At 45.9% G+C, this 17,221-nt stretch overlaps 1 long non-coding RNA gene across 2 annotated transcripts; it reads right to left on the bottom strand.

Annotated features, from left to right (window-relative positions):
• Window positions 1-15,680: 15,680 nt before the first annotated feature.
• Window positions 15,681-16,680, bottom strand: LOC136490326 (uncharacterized). 2 transcript variants are annotated; one of them, XR_010767626.1, is made up of 3 exons: window positions 16,600-16,680; window positions 16,077-16,465; window positions 15,681-15,962 (listed from the first exon to the last, which is right to left on the bottom strand). It is a non-coding gene; the product is annotated as an uncharacterized lncRNA (long non-coding RNA). The 2 variants fall into 2 exon arrangements; XR_010767620.1 differs by having other exon boundaries at window positions 16,077-16,521; window positions 16,600-16,665.
• Between the last annotated feature and the right edge of the window lie 541 nt (window positions 16,681-17,221).

Below are 17,221 nucleotides of genomic sequence, written 5' to 3'. Positions count from 1 at the left end.
ATATGAATAATTACAATATGCATCTAGAGATATGAAACCCTAAGAAGCAAGCATTAGATATGAAATTAGAATTGATGGATTGCTACCTAACAAATCAGGTGATCGAAGAGAAGAGGAACAGATCATGGGCACCACCAGAATCGATAATTAGGGTTAGGGTACCGGCGATGGCCTGTGCAATGCAGTGGGCACGGTTAGGCAGTGGCACTAGCGGCAGTGCTGATGCGACAGGGGAGGCGTAGGCACAAGCTAGGGCAAGGGCCTGGCGGCACTGTTGTGGTAGGGGAGGCAGTAGGCGGTGGCACGGGTGAGCTACAGACTGATGTGGGCACGGTGGCATAGTGCGGCGGCTCGGGAGCGGCATGGGCAGACGGTGCGGAGAGGGCACGGTGGTGCGGGAGTGGCGTGGGCACACAGTGGCATGATGTGTGGCTGCTGCTGCATGGCTAGGGCACGGGTGTGAGGTGAGCACGTGCGGTGGAGACGTGGCGGTGAGATTGTGAGTACTGGCTAGCGCTGAGGGTTAGGGCACGGGCATGAGCGGCTCGCCATACGGATTATATGATGGGTCCCCCATGACAGATGAGAAAAGGAAAGGAATAGAGTCCAGAAACTGCACAACTTCAACTGACCGGACGCTCCGGTGGCAACTGACCCAACGCTGCCACCCAGAGTCCAGGTCAACAACAGAGAGTTCTAAAACCTCCCAAGTCATGACCGAACGCGTCCGACCACAACTGACCAGACGCAGGGAGCAGAGTCTGATCCTAGCGTCCGGTCACCCTTTTCCAACAAATCTTCAATGTTCCTTCGTGCTGCCTGTTCCTAATCAAGTCCCAACTTCAATAAGACCCAAATAAGCACTAATTGGGACTGATGTGAGTGACCTCTCTCAAAACCCTCAATTTTTTCAAAGTATTTTGCCTTAGGCTGTAATTCTTTTTAAGGAAATAGGCAATAAAAGAGTGATTTAAGAGAAACGAACAAAACAACACTCATGCATATGCAATGCAATACTTGAAAGTAATTCTAGTTGCTTGTCAAGTTTGATTTAAGGTTAAGCTTCTTCACACGCTTTTTAGCGGTTATCTTAACCATATTAGACAAGCCCTAAATGCATTACCAAGAAGTAAACATGTTGTATATTACAATGCAATGCAAGGGACAACACAAGCTCATTTTCTAGTGAAGTTAAAATCAAGCACATTGAGTTCATTCCTCAACCGATAAAATATAGCCTCATCTAGCGGTTTAGTGAAGATATCCGCCAATTAATCCTCGGTCCTTACACCTTCTAATGAAATATCATTCTTAGCAACATGATCTCTAAGAAAGTGATGGCAGGATATCTATGTGCTTGGTGCGAGAATGTTGAACCGGATTATTAGTAAGCTTTACCGCACTCACATTGTCACACAAAAGTGGTATCTTTTCTAGAACTACACCATAGTCTAGCAAAGTTTGCTTCATGTAAAGTATTTGTGCACAATAAGCACCCGCAGCAATGTATTCCTGCTTCGGCGGTGGACAAAGCCACACTATTTTGCTTGTTGGAGGACCAAGACACAAGTGATCTACCAAGCAAATGGCACCCTCCGGATGTGCTTTTCCTATTAACTTTGCAACCGGCATAATCTGAATCGGAATAGCCAACTAATTCAAATCTAGCTCCTTTGGGATACCAAAGGCTAATGCTTGGTGTGTGCTTAAGATACCTAAGTATTCGTTTACCGGCAATCAAATGAGCTTCCTTAGGATTAGCTTGAAATCTAGCACACATACACACACTAAACATGATGTCGGGCCTAGATGCAGTTAAGTATAACAAGCTACCAATCATAGAGCGGTAGAGAGTTTGATCAACCGTTTTACCTCCCTCGTCTAGGTCGAGATGTCCATTAGATGGCATTGGTGTCTTGATTGGCTTACATTCATCCATATTGAACCTTTTGAGAAGATCCTTGGTGTATTTTTCTTGAGAGATGAAAATCCCTTCTCTCATTTGCTTGACTTGAAAACCAAGAAAGAATGTAAGCTCTCCAATCATAGACATCTCAAACTCCTTCGGCATCAATTCACCAAACTCTTTGCAAGAATCTTCATTTGATGATCCAAAGATGATATCATCAACATATACTTGACAAATAAAAATATTTCCATCAAGCTTCTTGGTGAATAGTGTGGTGTCGACCTTCCCAATGATGAAGCCCTTCTCAATGAGGAAATCCCAAAGGCATTTATACCATGCTCTTGGGGCTTGCTTAAGCCCATATAGCGCCTTGGACAACATATAAACATGATTATGATATCTAGGGTCTTCAAACCCGGGAGGTTGATCAACATAGACTAGTTCATTTATAAAGCCATTTAAAAATGCATTTTTGACATCCATTTGATATAGTTTCATTTCATGATGTGATGCATATGCAAGGAGGATACAAATGGCTTAAAGTCTTGCAACCGGTGCAAAGGTCTCTCCAAAATCCAACCCTTCAACTTGAGAGAACCCATTTGCAACTAGTCTCACCTTATTCCTCACTACAACACCTTGATCATCTTGCTTATTGTGGAACACCCACTTTGTTCCAATGACTCTTGCACCTTGTGGTCGTTGTTCAAGAGTCCAAACTTTATTGTGGGTGAAGTTGTTCAACTCTTCATGCATGACATTTATCCAATCAGGAATCTTGAAGAGCTTCTTCTATATTCTTAGGTTTAACACAAGAGACAAAAGAGTGATGTTCAATAAAAGAAGCAAGTTTTTTAGATTGAGTCATTACACCATTTGATGGACTCCCTATGATGAGATCTTGTGGATGAGCTTGTAGTAGAGGTGAATTTCTTCTATCAACCACTTGAGGGGGAGGTTGTGGAGCATCAACATCTTGTGCTTGTGCCACCATTTGATCATGAGAGACATGAGTATCTTCACTTTCTACTCTTCCATCTTTATCACCATCTTGTGGCACATTTGATGAAGAAGGTGGATCAATCACTTGTACATCATCTTCATCATCTTTGGGCTTGATGTCTCCAACCGGAATGTTCTTCATAGCCTCCCTCAATGGTTCATCACCTACATTATCAAGATTCTCATGTGCTCCTTGAGAGCCGTTAGATTCATCAAATTCCACATCCTATGTTTCTTCAACTAAGCCGGTGGCATGATTAAATACTCTATATACTTTGGACTTTGATGAGTAACCAATAAGAAAACCAATATCACAATGTCTTTGAAACTTCCCTAGGTGTTGTCGCTTCTTGTACATGTAGCATTTGCAACCAAACACCCGGAAGAATGAGACGTCTGGCTTCTTCCTATTGAGCAACTCATAAGGTGTCTTGCCAAGAAACTTTTGAAGGAATAGACGGTTAGATGCATAACATGCGGTGTTGATAGCTTCCGCACATAGAGCTTCGGGTGTGTTGTAGTTATCAAGCATTGTTCTTGCAAGTGTGATTAGTGTCTGGTTCTTTCTCTCAACTACACCATTTTGTTGAGGAGTGTATGTTGCGGAGACCTCATGCTTGATTCCAACTTCATCACAATAAGCTTGAATGTTTGTGTTGTCAAATTCTTTACCATTATCACTTCTAATCTTATTAAGCTTCACTTCAAACTCATTTTGTGCTCTCTTGGCAAACTTCTTGAAGCATGAAGCAACCTCGGTCTTGTCATGAAGGAAGAACACCCATGTATATCTTGAGTAGTCATCAACAATCATAAGACAATAAAGATTTCCTCCCAAACTCTTATAAGTTGTTGGTCCAAATAAGTCCATGTGAAGGAGATCTAGCACTCTTGTTGTTGACATGAAAGCTTTTGTAGGATGAGTGTTTGCAACTTGTTTGCCAGCTTGACATGCACTACAAAGCTTGTCTTTCTCAAATTTCACATCCTTCAACCCTCTCACCAATTCATTCTTCATAAGCTTCTTGAGTGAACTCATCCCAACATGAGCAAGTCTTCTATGCCATAGTCACCCAAGTGATGTTTTGGTGAATAGGCATGTCTTCAAGTTAGCATCTTTGGAGGTGAAATCCACTAGATATAGGTTGTTGTATCTAAAACCCTTTAATATAACTTAATCATCATCTTTCTTAGATACAACCACTTCCTTCTCGATAAACAAGCATTGAAAGTCAAGATCACACAATTGTCCAACAGATAGCAAGTTGAAACTCAAGGAAGCAATATATAGCACATTTGAGATAGAATGATCATTTGATATTTCCACTTTGCCCAATCCTTTGACTTTGCCCTTTGAATTATCTCCAAATGTAATTCTTTCTTGGCCATCTACTTCTTCATCTAGTGAGGTGAATATACGAGGATCACCGGTCATATGTTGTGTGCAACCACTATCAATTACCCAATGACTTCTATCGGTCTTGTAGTTCACCTACACACATGAGATCAAGCTTGTTTAGGGACCCATACTTGTTGAGGGCCCTTGACTTTCTCTACTAGTGACTTTGTAACCCAAATTTTCTTAGGCCTATTTTTGTTGGGAGGTCCTAAGAACATGACTTTCATTTTACCACTAGAGTCCTTTCTAAGCATGTAATGAGTATTGAAAGCAAAAGGTCTAGCATGCTTGGGCAAGGGTTGTGGTGGTGGAGTTTGACACTCATGGGTAAAGTGACCTTCTTGTCCACACCCAAAACACCTCTTTGGCTTTGGCTTTGACTTGTGTTGTTGTTGAGCTTGAGCCTTCTTCTCTTGATTTGCCAAATACCCAATGCCACTTCTATCCATCTTCATAATGGTGTTCATGAGTAGCTCACTTTGAAGATGTTGACCTCTTGTGAATTTGCTCAACCCGGTCTTGAGGTGTTCTTTTTCTAGCTTGAGCTTCTTGTTCTCTTCTTTGAGCTCATCATGATTTTCTCTTTCTTGAGTCTCTTGTTCTCTTCTTTGAGCTTCTCATTCTCAAGAGCTAGATCACTATCATGGTCAAGGTTCTCTAACACAATAGTATTGGTGGTTGATAGCTTTTCAAGATCTTTCTTAAGCTTCTCATTCTCATTCTTGATCTTGACATATTCATCATAGTTATCGGACTTAACCACTTGCTTACCTTTGCTACTAGAACCTTACTCAATGCTCTCAATAATCAAATCATCACATGATGTAGCTATATCAATCTTAACAACATCATTAGTAGCATCATGTGGCTCATTGGATAAAAACTCATGAGAGATAACAAGATTATCATGATTAACCTTGAGGTTGGTATACTCTTCTTTTAGCATATTATAGCTAGTGATGAGCTCATTATGTATCCCCTCAAGTTTATCATGTTTTTCTTTAAGCTCTTTCTTAGAAGATTTGAGCTCCTTCAGTTTGGATGACATAACATTATTTGCTTCTCTAAGCTCAACACTAGCCTTTTCCGCTATGTCACATTTGGCTAAAAGATAGTCATTCTTAAGTTCTAGCTTTTCATTCTTAGCTCTTGACTTTCTAATGATCTTAGTGTATTGATTTAGCAATTTAACAAGATCATCATATGAAGGTGATTCAAATTCATCATCATCACTATCACTATCATTATTGCTAGCATGATCATCACCACTACTACCATCATCATTTGATACATTTCATTCACCCTTGGCCATAAGACATAGGTGTGTAGAGGATGAAGGTGGTGGTGTCGGTGAAGATGATGAAGAGTCAATCACAATAGCGGCCACCTTCTTGTTGTCACTATCATCATCGGATGAGCAACTTGATGAATCAATATCCGTGAGCCAATCACCGACGATGTATGCCTTGCCATTTTTCATCTTCTTGTGGAAGCCCTTCTTCTTGCCATCATTCTTCTTGTATGGCTTGTTTTTCTTCTTCTCATCTTCATCTTCATCACTTGAGTCATCTTTCTTGCCCTTGTTCTTCTTCTTGTATTTGTCTTTCTTAGGCTTGGGGCATTGATGTGCTAGATGATCAAGTTCTCCACAATTATAGCAATCCATCTCGGAGATTGGCTTCCTTCTAGTGCTAGTGAAGAACTTCTTTTCTTGTCATCAAACTTGACGCCATTCTTGTTGAGCTTCTTTAGCATCTTGGTGGTTCTTCTCACCATGAGAGCAAGACTTGCATCATCAATTTCATCATCACTTGAGCTCTCATACTCAATTCTTGTTTTACCCTTCTCTTGGCTAGCCTTGAATGCCAAGTCCTTGTCTTTCTTCTTGGTAGAGGATGAGCCATCTTGTGGTGTGATGTGCATGTACATCTCATGAGCGTTGATCTTTCCCAAGATTTGAGTTGGTGTAGCGGTGAAAAGATCACCTTGATGAAGCACGGTCACAATATGCCCATATTTGTCAATGGAGAGAACACTCAAGATTTTTCTTACAACATCGGATGGTTGCATTTGTGTAAGTCCAAGCCCATTGACTTCCTCTACAAGAAAATTGAAGCGTGAGTACATTTTATTAGCACTTTCTTTCAGAAGCATCTCAAATGAATTAAGCTTTTTCATAATAAGATGATAGCGTTCCTCACGCTCACTCTTAATTCCCTCATGGAGCGCACAAATAACCGACCATAGTACATGGGCGTCTTTGTGGTTCCTCACTAGGTTAAACACATCTTTACAAAGGCCTCTAAAGATGGTGTTTCTAGCCTTTGCATTTCATTTTTCGTAATTCACTTCATCACCTTGAAGGTGCGTGGGATACCTAGGTTTTGGGAAACCTTGAGAGGCGGCTCCTAAGAATTCCAACATCTAGAGCTTCTAAATACGCCTCTATGCGGATTTTTCAATAAGGAAAATCATCTCCCTCAAAGATAGGAGGATGTCCATCCCCGTGAGACATCTTTCTCTAGGTGGTTAAGCCTAAATATGTAAGCACAAGGCTCTGATACCAATTGAAAGGATCAAGATGCCTCAAGAGGGGGGTGAATTGGGCTAATTCTAAAATTCTTTGCAATAAATAAACCCTACACTTAGCCCACTTCACCCCTTGTGCCTAGAAAGTGATTCTATTGATCTACCGCATAAAAGTTTAGTACCCTAAGTTCTAATCCTACTCTAGCATGACAATTCTAAGAATATAAAGACAAGAATTGAATTACTCAAATGTAAATGCTTAAAGTAAAGAGAGGAGAAGGAACGCGGCTGATGTTTTATCGAGGTATTGGAGAGTCACCACTCCCCACTAGTTCTCGTTGGAAGCACCCACACAAGGGTGTAGCTCAGCCTTGATCCGCGCAAGGATCAAGTGCTCTCTATGGGTTGATTCTTCGATACTCCATCGTGGTGAATCACCCACAACCGCTCACAACTTGAGTTGGGTCATCCACAAGCTCCGATGGATGATCACCAAACTCCCAATCACCACCAAGCTATCTAGGTGATGGCGATCACCAAGAGTAACAAGCAAGAACTCTCACTTGACCACAATAAGCCTAATGAGAAGAGTAGATGCACACTTGCTACTCTCTTTTTACTAATGAGACCTTAATCTTGGATTCTCAAATCTCAATCACCTCGCTAGGCTCTTGCACTCCTTGGCACTCTCAAAGGTGTTTCGTAGCTGTTGAAATGGGCAAGAGTACTGTCTTGAATGAATAGAGGAAGTATTTATACCCCCTCATTCAAAACGAACCGTTATGTGCTTGAGTCAGCACTCTACTGGGGTGACCGGACGCTCCGGTCAAGGTGACCAGATGTTTCCGGTCAGTTCTCCCCGCCATATAGCCATTAAGTTGTGACCGGACTTTGACCTGCGTCCGGTCAGCACTGACCGGACGTGTTAGGTCACGAAACTGCTCTCTGGACCCTTACTGATGTTGACCGGACTCTGGCACTCAGGGTCCAATCACATTGCTGCTCAGTGTCCGGTCAGTAACCAAAACCTGACCAGCGTCCGGTCAGCACTGACCGGACGCGTCTGATCAGGATTCTCCCTCTCTAGAACCTTACTAGAGTTGACCGAACTCTGGCACCCAGCATCCGGTCACTTTTCACTCAGCGTCCGGTCGCATCCAGACGACTTCACTTGATCAAATGAACTGACCGGACTCTACTGCCAGCATCCTGATCACACCGGAACCAGCGTCCGGTCAACATTTGACCCTCCATTCACTTCCAACTTGAAATCATATGTGAATGAAGTTTTCTCCAATTGATGTTAGGACTACTTTGAAGCTACCTAGTGCTAGATTTGAACAAATGTGTACCACACCTAACCCACTAGACTGACCTAGGTCAAGCTACTAGTCCATACCCCCTTAATAGTACGGCCAAAGGAAAAGTCCTAAACTACTCTAAGTGTCTCTTCAACACCAAACGACACTTAGAACTAGTCCATCCTTAACCTTGTCGTCCATCCTTTGAAAACCAAAATGATTTTCATCGTAGGGGCATGACAACCATGATTGCCCAATCAATTGTCATTACCATGACCTAACTTAATTGCCTCTGCAAAACACACGTTAGTCATAGTAATCTCGTATTGTCATTAATCACCGAAATCCAACTAGGGGTCCTAGATGCTTTCAGTGACTGGTGATGGGTGGGGAAGGTGATGAAGCCGTGGGTCTGAAAAAAGAAGGGGCTGAAAGGAAGCTTGTGGTGTTGATGCATGATGTGTTCGAAATTGGTTTCAACTACTACTATGCCTTTCACATGGTTAGAGATCAGCTAGAAGAGAGTAAACAAAAATGGTTTCAGCCAAGGTAGGAACCACTGGAGTGAGAGTTGTGCTCTTATGAGTTATGACTGTTGTTCTCCATGCAAACTTGTTTTCATTAATTCATTGTACCATTTTCCAGTTACCGCCAGTCCACACCATGGAGGTGACTCAGGTGAGGCAAGCTTACGGATCACATGGTGGCAGACACCATGCTTGCGGCATGCCTCTCCGGGTCAACTCGCAACACCTTTGAGCAACGACCAAGTTTGTCTTGACGCTGATCGAGGAGCAAAGAATGCAAGCCATGGCTTGGATTGAGTTGAGGAGCTGCGCATGGTGTTGGATATGGTTGATCAACTAAGATAGGGTGTGATTTGGTGCTTGAATTCGAGAGAACAAATTAGGAGCTTGAGGAAGAAAGAAAATCTGCAGCTTGCGGTAGGTTTGTACTCATGGACGGAGATGGCGGTGGCCTAGGTGGTTGTGTGTGTGGATCGATAGCAACAGGGGAAGAGGAGATGTGTTAGCTGCTGCCATTGTCCTTGGATCGATGGGAGCAGGGGAGTGGCTTCTTGCTGCTGCGAGAGTTGTGCTGTGTACTTCTGGAACCTTTTGCTGCATAACAACAATGCCATTCTATAAGGCATGGAGTATTAAATCAATGCCTTGCACTGAAGCACTAGGTCAACATTGCCCTTTTTTGTTTTTGTTTTAATTTTTTTCCCTCTCAAGGTGTTGCTTTAATGTTAATTTTGCTAACCCCAATTATTTGTTCATGCAATCTTGTGAAATTTGTATGTCAGGGCTTGGAAGCTTTTGCATGGTTGGTCTTGTACCAGTTCTAAATGTAGTTAGTGTGCAAGGGAATTTTCTTCTGATTTGTATGTACTGTATTTTTCTTGAATACATTTGGAATCACCATGTTATGTGTTCCAAAGATAATATTATGGCATAATAATCTGAGCTACTTTAAGTTCTCCGTTTTTCTCGAATTCATTTGGAGGCACCATGTTAGTTTTATATGTTCCGAAGAAAATATTGGTGTAACAATTAGGACTGCTTTTAATATCTATATAATGATCTGAGCTTAGTACTATGGAATAAACATCCTTTTACGATTAGGCTGCCTATGACAGGATGTTATGGTGTCTGTACCATTTTTTTTTTTTGGATATGGTTTATTATTTATTGGTAGTGTCTGTACCATTTTGTATTAATGTATTATGCCTCCTAATATTTATTTGGTTCTCAGCAGTCAAATGCTCTGTCTATAATATGTATTTTTTTGTCTTCAGTTAACTAGGTCTGAAAATAACATTCGAAATTTATTACTGCTTAAGGATTCTGTCATGTCAAAAACAATACCATGATAGTATGGTTTTGTGTGATTAGATTCTGTACGTTGAGTGCAGTCCGTCGGCATTCGCGTGACCTTTTCCACTTGTAGATTGTAGCTTTTAAGTCCGAGCAGGATTAGTTTTGTTCTATTGATACCAATAACTAGAAAGCCTTCTTCGTGCCACAGATAACAAATGTATGATGTGCGTATGTTTTTTTATGTATCTAGCTTGTGCCCTTAATTATGTATTATGCTTGGAATGTTCCTCAAGTAGCATGATGGAATTTTTAATTATGCATGAAACTAGAGTGTATCTTCTTGTCTGCATGAATATTTGGACAAAGAACAGTTTGCCTACAGATTTAGCAAAAATGTTCAGTTATATAAGAATTCATTCTAATGAACAGAACATTCTCAAAGAGTTTATAGGTGTGTGGAGAACCGGAGATCACAGCATGGCATGCCTATCGTGGAGGTTGCTATCACCATCCATAGTAGGATTGATCATGCAATGGTTGATGGAGGATGATTAGAAGCATCAGCCGAAAACAACATATATTGAAGATCACCATCCTATTTGCAATGCAGCATTGGGCTGCAAGGACTCTCCTGAATGAAGCTTTTGTTGCGTCAAACTATTTTAGAACTCAATGTAAACTTGAGTTGTCTGGTACTGATAGGACTTGATGCCCTACCGGAGTTGCTGCGCAGGTTATAGGAGTGGAAGAGGGGAGGACGTGGTCTATACTCTCGACGTCGGCGAGGGGCCGTGGCGGCGAGAGTGTGGCGGCTGCTGCTGCAGCCCTAGAGCTCAAGTTGTGCTACAGTAACGAGGGTACTGTTCACACAAAGGAGAGAGGGCAGGGACGGCTGGCTCCCAAGGGAAGCCAGCAACTTAATTGTTGCTTTCTCCTTAATCCTCTCCAATCAATGTTTACAGATATTTGTCCTCCTAGCTTCCATCTATAAGATCCTATATTTAAGGACTAAATATTCTATCCGAGGAAATAAATAAAATAGCTAATTCTGGGCAATCAGCCCCTAACAGATGACGCCTGGGCCGCTAGCCCCTAACAGATGTCCACCTCTAGCCACTAATGGGCCTGCGCATATTATAGTAGATGTCGGTCATAACATCTCTCTCCGCCTGCGCAAACAGCTCGTCCTCGAGCTGAAAGTCAGGGTAGAGGCCTTTGAAGTCGTCGAGGAGCTCCCTAGGTGGCTTCGTCGCTGGGCAGTCCATGCCATTGGATGAGGACGTGCCACGCACCCCGCCGGAGTTGAGCTCAGAAGGCGCACTCAGGAGCAGGAAGGAGCCGACCATCCAGTAGTGGCGGTAGCGCAGCAGGCGCTGCCGAAGGATCCCCCTTGTGCGGCTTGAGCAAGCCCACATGAAAGACATCATGCAGTCGAGCGCCGGCCAGAAGCTGCAGCCGGTAGGCAACCCTACCAATGCGCTCTAGCACTTGGAAAGGCCTAGTGTAGCGAGGGCCAAGCTTCCCTTTTGTCCTGGGGCTCCAAAGACTGTGTGGTCCGATGAAGCAGGCGCAGCCAAACCCAATCGCCCACAGCTAACTCCAGGTCATGGTGGTCGACGTCGTAGTACTTCTTAGACAACTGCTGCGCCTGAAGGATGCGCTGTCGGACCTCAGCCAGCACCTCATCTCGGCTGCAGAGTAAGGCGTCGGCCGTGTCAGTCCGCGCCAACCCCGGCTGGTATGGTAGTATCGGTGGGACGGCCGGCCATAGACCACTTCGAATGGAGTGGCACGTAGGGCGGTATGAAAGGAGGTGTTGTAGCAATACTCCGCCCAAGGCAACCAGTCCACCCACGCTCACGACCGATCACCTATAACACAATGTAAATACATCGCAATCACCTTGTTGACCACCTCCTGACTGGCCATCCATCTGAGGGTGGAAGGTCGTGCTCATGCGCAAGGTGATGCCTGCCATCCTGAAGAGGTCGCGCCACACGTGACCAGTGAACATGGGGTCCCTGTCGCTGACGATGGAAGAAGGGAACCCATGCAGTTGAACGATGCCATCGAAGAAAGCACGGGCGACGGAGGCGGCGGTGTAGGGGTGACCAAGGGCGATGAAATGCGCATACTTGGAGAAGCGGTCGACCACCGTGAGAATGATGGATTTGCAGCTGACCTTGGGTAGCCCCTCGATGAAGTCCATGGAGATATCCGCCCACACCTGGGACAGGTACTTCGAGGGCCTACAGCAGGCCGGTGGGTTATAGTGACTTCCGTCTTGTTCCGCTGACATGTGCTACACGCCCGCACCAAATCCTGGACAAGGGCGCTGGTCTCCCGGAATGTAGAAGTCGGCACGCAAGTGGTACAGAGTCTTCTGGACCCCCTCATGGCCTGCCGAATGAGCCAAGAGGAGGACTTGGTGGCACAGGTCGTCATGGTCCAGAACGAAGATGCGGGACTCGTGGAGAAGGAGACCATCATCGAAGTGCCACGGTGCCTGCAACTCACTAGCTTGCAAGCGTTGGAGGAGCTGCTGGGCGTCCGCAGCTGCTGTTGTAGCCCTATGAATGTCATCAAAGAGGGCGAACATCGGCCCGGAGAGGGCATGAGCCGCAGGGACAGCAGCTGGGCCCTCCTCCATGCCGCGGTGGGACAACGCATCCGCCACGATGTTCAGGCGACCAAGGCGATACTCCACAGCAAAATCAATGCCAAACTAACTTGTTGATCCACTAGTGTTGAGGCACAGTTGAGAAGCGTTGGTCCAGTAGGAACTTGAGGCTGTAGTGATCTGTACGAACAAGAAAATGACACCCCCATAGGTATGGTCGCCGGTGACGTACAGCCTGAACCAGCCCAATCAGCTCGCGTTCAGTAGGTGGCGAGCTTGAGATGGCGAGCAGCGAAGGGCCGGCTAAAGAAAGCGAGGGGTCCAGTGTCTTGGCGGAGAATAGCGCCGAACCCCGCGCCTGATGCGTCGCAATCCACCACAAACTGCTTGTCGAAGTCAGGCATTTGGAGGACGGGACCCATGGATAGGGCACCCTTGAGCGCCTAAAATGCCGCGTCCGCCTCGTCGTCATAGGCGAATGCATCCTTCCGCAGGAGGCGCGTTAGTGGCACAACGATGAGGCCAAAGTCGCAGATGAACTTCCTGTAGTAGCCGACGAGGCCCAAGAAGCCCCGCAGCCCACGGGCAGAGCGAGGGGCCGACCATGAGGTGACCGCAGCCACCTTGCCGGCGTCCATAGCGACTGCCACTTGCTGATATCACATGGCCCAGGTAGGCCACCGACGATGCCCCAAAAGAACACTTGGAACGCTTGAGGTGGAGCTGGTGCACCCGAAGTGCGTTGAGGACGATGCTAAGGTGCTGTAGGTGTTCGGCCTAGGAGGCGCTATATATGAGTATGTCGTCGAAAAACACAAGCACAAACGTACGCAAAAAGGGGCGGAGCACGTCATTCATCAAAGCCTGAAAAGTCGTCGGTGCGTTGGAAAGGCCGAACGGCATGACCAGGAACTCAAAATGGCCATGGTGAGTGCGAAACATCGTCTTGGCGATGTCACCGGGGTGCATCCACACTTGATGGTATCCCGAGCACAAATCGAGCTTAGTGAAGAAGCGAGCCCCGTGAAGCTCGTCAAGAAGCTCATCGACGACCAGAATCGAGAATTTGTCCTTGGATGTCTTGGCATTGAGGGCCCGATAGTCGATGCAAAAGCGCCAGGAGTTGTCCGCCTTACGCACCAGCAGCACGAGGGCAGAGAATAGGGACGTGCTTGGCTAGATGATGCCTTGGGCGAGCATAGCAGTGCACTGAAGCTCCAACTCGTCCTTCTTTGCTAGGGGGTAGCAATAGGGGTGAACGGCGACCGAAGCTATACCTAGGCAGCAGGTGGATGCGGTGATCATATGGCCGCATTGGAGGAAGCCCCTGTGGCTCAATGAAGACCGGCTCAAACTGCTCCAGGAGGCGGTCCAGTAGTGGCTGGGAGGGGGCAGCAGCGATCGCCCGCACTGTCGGTTCACGGATGTCGTCGCACGGGGACCCCAGGCCCTTCCATAGAATGTGTCGAGCGCCCCGTGTGAAAGCCATGCATAAATCCTCAAAATCCTAGAGGATAGGACCTAGGGTACGTAGGAACTCGACGCCAAGAATAAGATCAAAACCACCCTGGCTGATGCCATAGCAGCTGATGGTGAACTCCTCTGTACCAATGGCTAGGGCCACATCCCGAGCGACGCCTTCGCAAGGCACACGATCGCCGTTCGCCACCAGTACCCGCATGGTAGGGTGCGGTGCTGTAGAGAGGTGTAGACGGCATAGGAGATCAGCGTTGATGAAGTTGTGCGTCGAGCCGGAGTCGAGGAGCGCCACAAGCCGGTGGCCATGTACGGAGACTGGAAGGAGCATAGCATTCTTGGTCCGGATGCCGACAATGGCGTAAAGGGACACCTGAGGTTGGGCTGTAGGTTCCTGCCCTGCTGCTGGTGCAGGCGCAAGCACAACAGCCTCCTTCAGAAAAGCAGCCACAACAGCCACCTCCGTTGGGATGTCATCGTCGAGGTAATCCGCCGCTTCGAGGTAGAATAGGTGCTGGCACACATGACCGCGCAAGTAGGGCTCATCACAATTGTAGCAGAGACCTTGGCAATGACGCTCCAGTTGCTCCGCTGGGGACAGCCGGCGGAAAGGACGAGCAGGGGCTGCAGCGCCCGCTGGTGCTTGAGTTGTGATCGCCCCGGGGCTGCTGGTACCGCTGCAATAGTCCATGGAGGCGCTAGGATGCTCGGGCACTGAGGAGGCCGGGCGCCACGCTGAGCAGTGGCCGGTGTCGTGGTAGCGGCGCGGCGCTCAAAGGCCCTGGCCAAATACATGGCCGTTTGGAGGTTCTGGGGCTCCCGTAGCTCCACGTCGACCTTAATGTGCTCCGAAAGGCCACCCACGAACAACTCCGCCTTCTAGGACGCAGAGAGGTTCCGAGCATGACATAGCACCGCATTGAAGCATTCGGAGTAGTCCCGTACCGTGGAGGTGAAGAGTAGGCGAGCAAGTTCGGATAAACGTGTCCCACGAACAGCCAGCCCAAACTGCAGATTGCACAGCTCCTTGAAACGTTCCCACGTAGGCATGCCCTCATCTTGCTCCTTCTCGTTTGTAACCCACTGCAAACTTCGAGCACCTAGGCTCAGGAATAAAGTCACCGACCGACTCAAACTGGACGTAGGGCACGCTGCATGAACCAGTATAAACCCTGTGTCATTGAGTGCTAGGCCACCTCCGATCACAACGTACGGCAAAACTATAAATATTTACTTGTTGGTCACTTTCTACACCGACAATAGTAGTATGCGTGCATACTGTATTTGTCAGGAAGTATGTCCATATACCTAAATGTAGTAGTGTGCGTGTATATTTGTGTGAACAATTCAGGTTTGAGTATCATTATATATAACAAGTTTCAGATGTGAGTATGACCAGATACACGATTCAGATTTGAGTATTGTTGTATACCAAAGTTTTATACGTGAGTATGACCATATACACGATTTAGATTTGAGTATCAATGTATACCAAGTTGTGGATGAAGTACCACTGTATACTTTTCTTCCATTTTTAAACAATCCAAATGGACATACGAGGAAAAAAAATACAAACTTTCAATAACCAAATCTGAATAAAATATTGATGGAAAAAATCTCTTGAGCAGTCTTTGATACTGACAAAATCTCTTGATCAGTCTTTGATACTGACATTTATTCAACAGGATTACATAGGGTTCCTCAATTTTTAATAACCAAACCTGAATAAAATAGTGATCCGAGTGCATCTACTACAACCAAACTAAATTAGCACAAGAAGCTAGTAGTATATACTGAGTATTTAAATTAAATTAAATTAGCCCATCTTGCTGGCTAGTCCTAGCGACGTCGAACCACCGAGATGGTCACCAGAAATCACATGGCACCGGTGTAGCACCAACACCTGGAATGGTACCATGTGTTAGGAACGAATGAGCATCATACATTAATTAATTCATACTTGCCGTCACAAGCATGCAAAAAGGCAGGGCAGCGCCAGGATGAGATGAGATGCAACCTGAACGTATATAGATGAATCACGAAAGGATAGTGCGCAGAATAATACGAACGCACTCATGCATCCCCATACTCTCCAAATCTCTAACCTTGTTGATCTGGATGAAATGAGAGGACAGAGATTGGATCTACCACCTGTTTGCCAGTCCAGCACCAAGATCAGAGGAGATACATGACATATGCCAATTTATTAGATCCATAATATTCATGGGGATCGGATCAGCGCATGGATCAACGTTCTCCCGATCTGCATGCAGCTGCCAGCAAGGAGACGGGATAAACAAATCTAGCACACAAAAAGATTAATTAGGCAGATTACTATACCTAAATTCCAGTCAGGATGCTCCTAGACGCCACACAAAATCTCGGTATGTAGCCCAACAGCCAGTTCTGAACTCCATCCAATCAACATAGTGCGTGAATGATCGTCGACGAGATCAGAGAAGCTAGGGCTCCCCGTGCAATTAGATTAGAATAAACATATCAATCACAACAGGAAGGATATTGGGACTGCCTCAACATACCTGGATCAAAATATCGCAGGCCGCAGGCGCAGGACCTAATCAGGTAGCGAGTTTTGAAGCCGCCGCCGCCGGATGTCATATTGCTTGCGGACGCAGGTAGTCCAATTTTCTAATATATATAGCGGGTCAACTTCTTTAAACCGGGCCCGCTAAGCAGCCTGCCACGGTGCCAGGAGGGAGTAGCACCTGATATACGTGGTTTGCAGGAGGGAGTAACTACTCATGAGTATAATTTTTTTTCCATATATATATACTAGGTAGCGTGTCCATGTGTTGCTACGGAACAGCAAAACTTTTGTATTAAAAACACATAGATCGTATGATAAATAACAGTACTGTTAATAAATGTACTTTTGATTATCATAAAAAGTATTAACCGGCACGGCGCGGCCTTCGATCAGCGAGGAGCGTCGGCAGCGGCGTTGCGGGGGATCGAGCGAACGAACGAGCTGTGGCGTGGGCAAGCCAGGGGATCAGGGGAGAGGGCGTGATCGGCGATTTGAAGGGAGCGTCGATGGTGTGGGGACGTGATTGGAGGAGGCGATCGGTTGGTTTCCTATTCGTTTCCACAGTAGCGTGATTGCCGGAGATTGCGATCAGCGATTACACAAGTGTGGAGGAT

The sequence above is a fragment of the Miscanthus floridulus genome, chromosome 1, assembly GCF_019320115.1.
Source record: "Miscanthus floridulus cultivar M001 chromosome 1, ASM1932011v1, whole genome shotgun sequence".
Taxonomy (NCBI): Eukaryota; Viridiplantae; Streptophyta; class Magnoliopsida; order Poales; family Poaceae; genus Miscanthus; species Miscanthus floridulus.
This window is presented reverse-complemented; position numbering and strand designations above follow the sequence as displayed.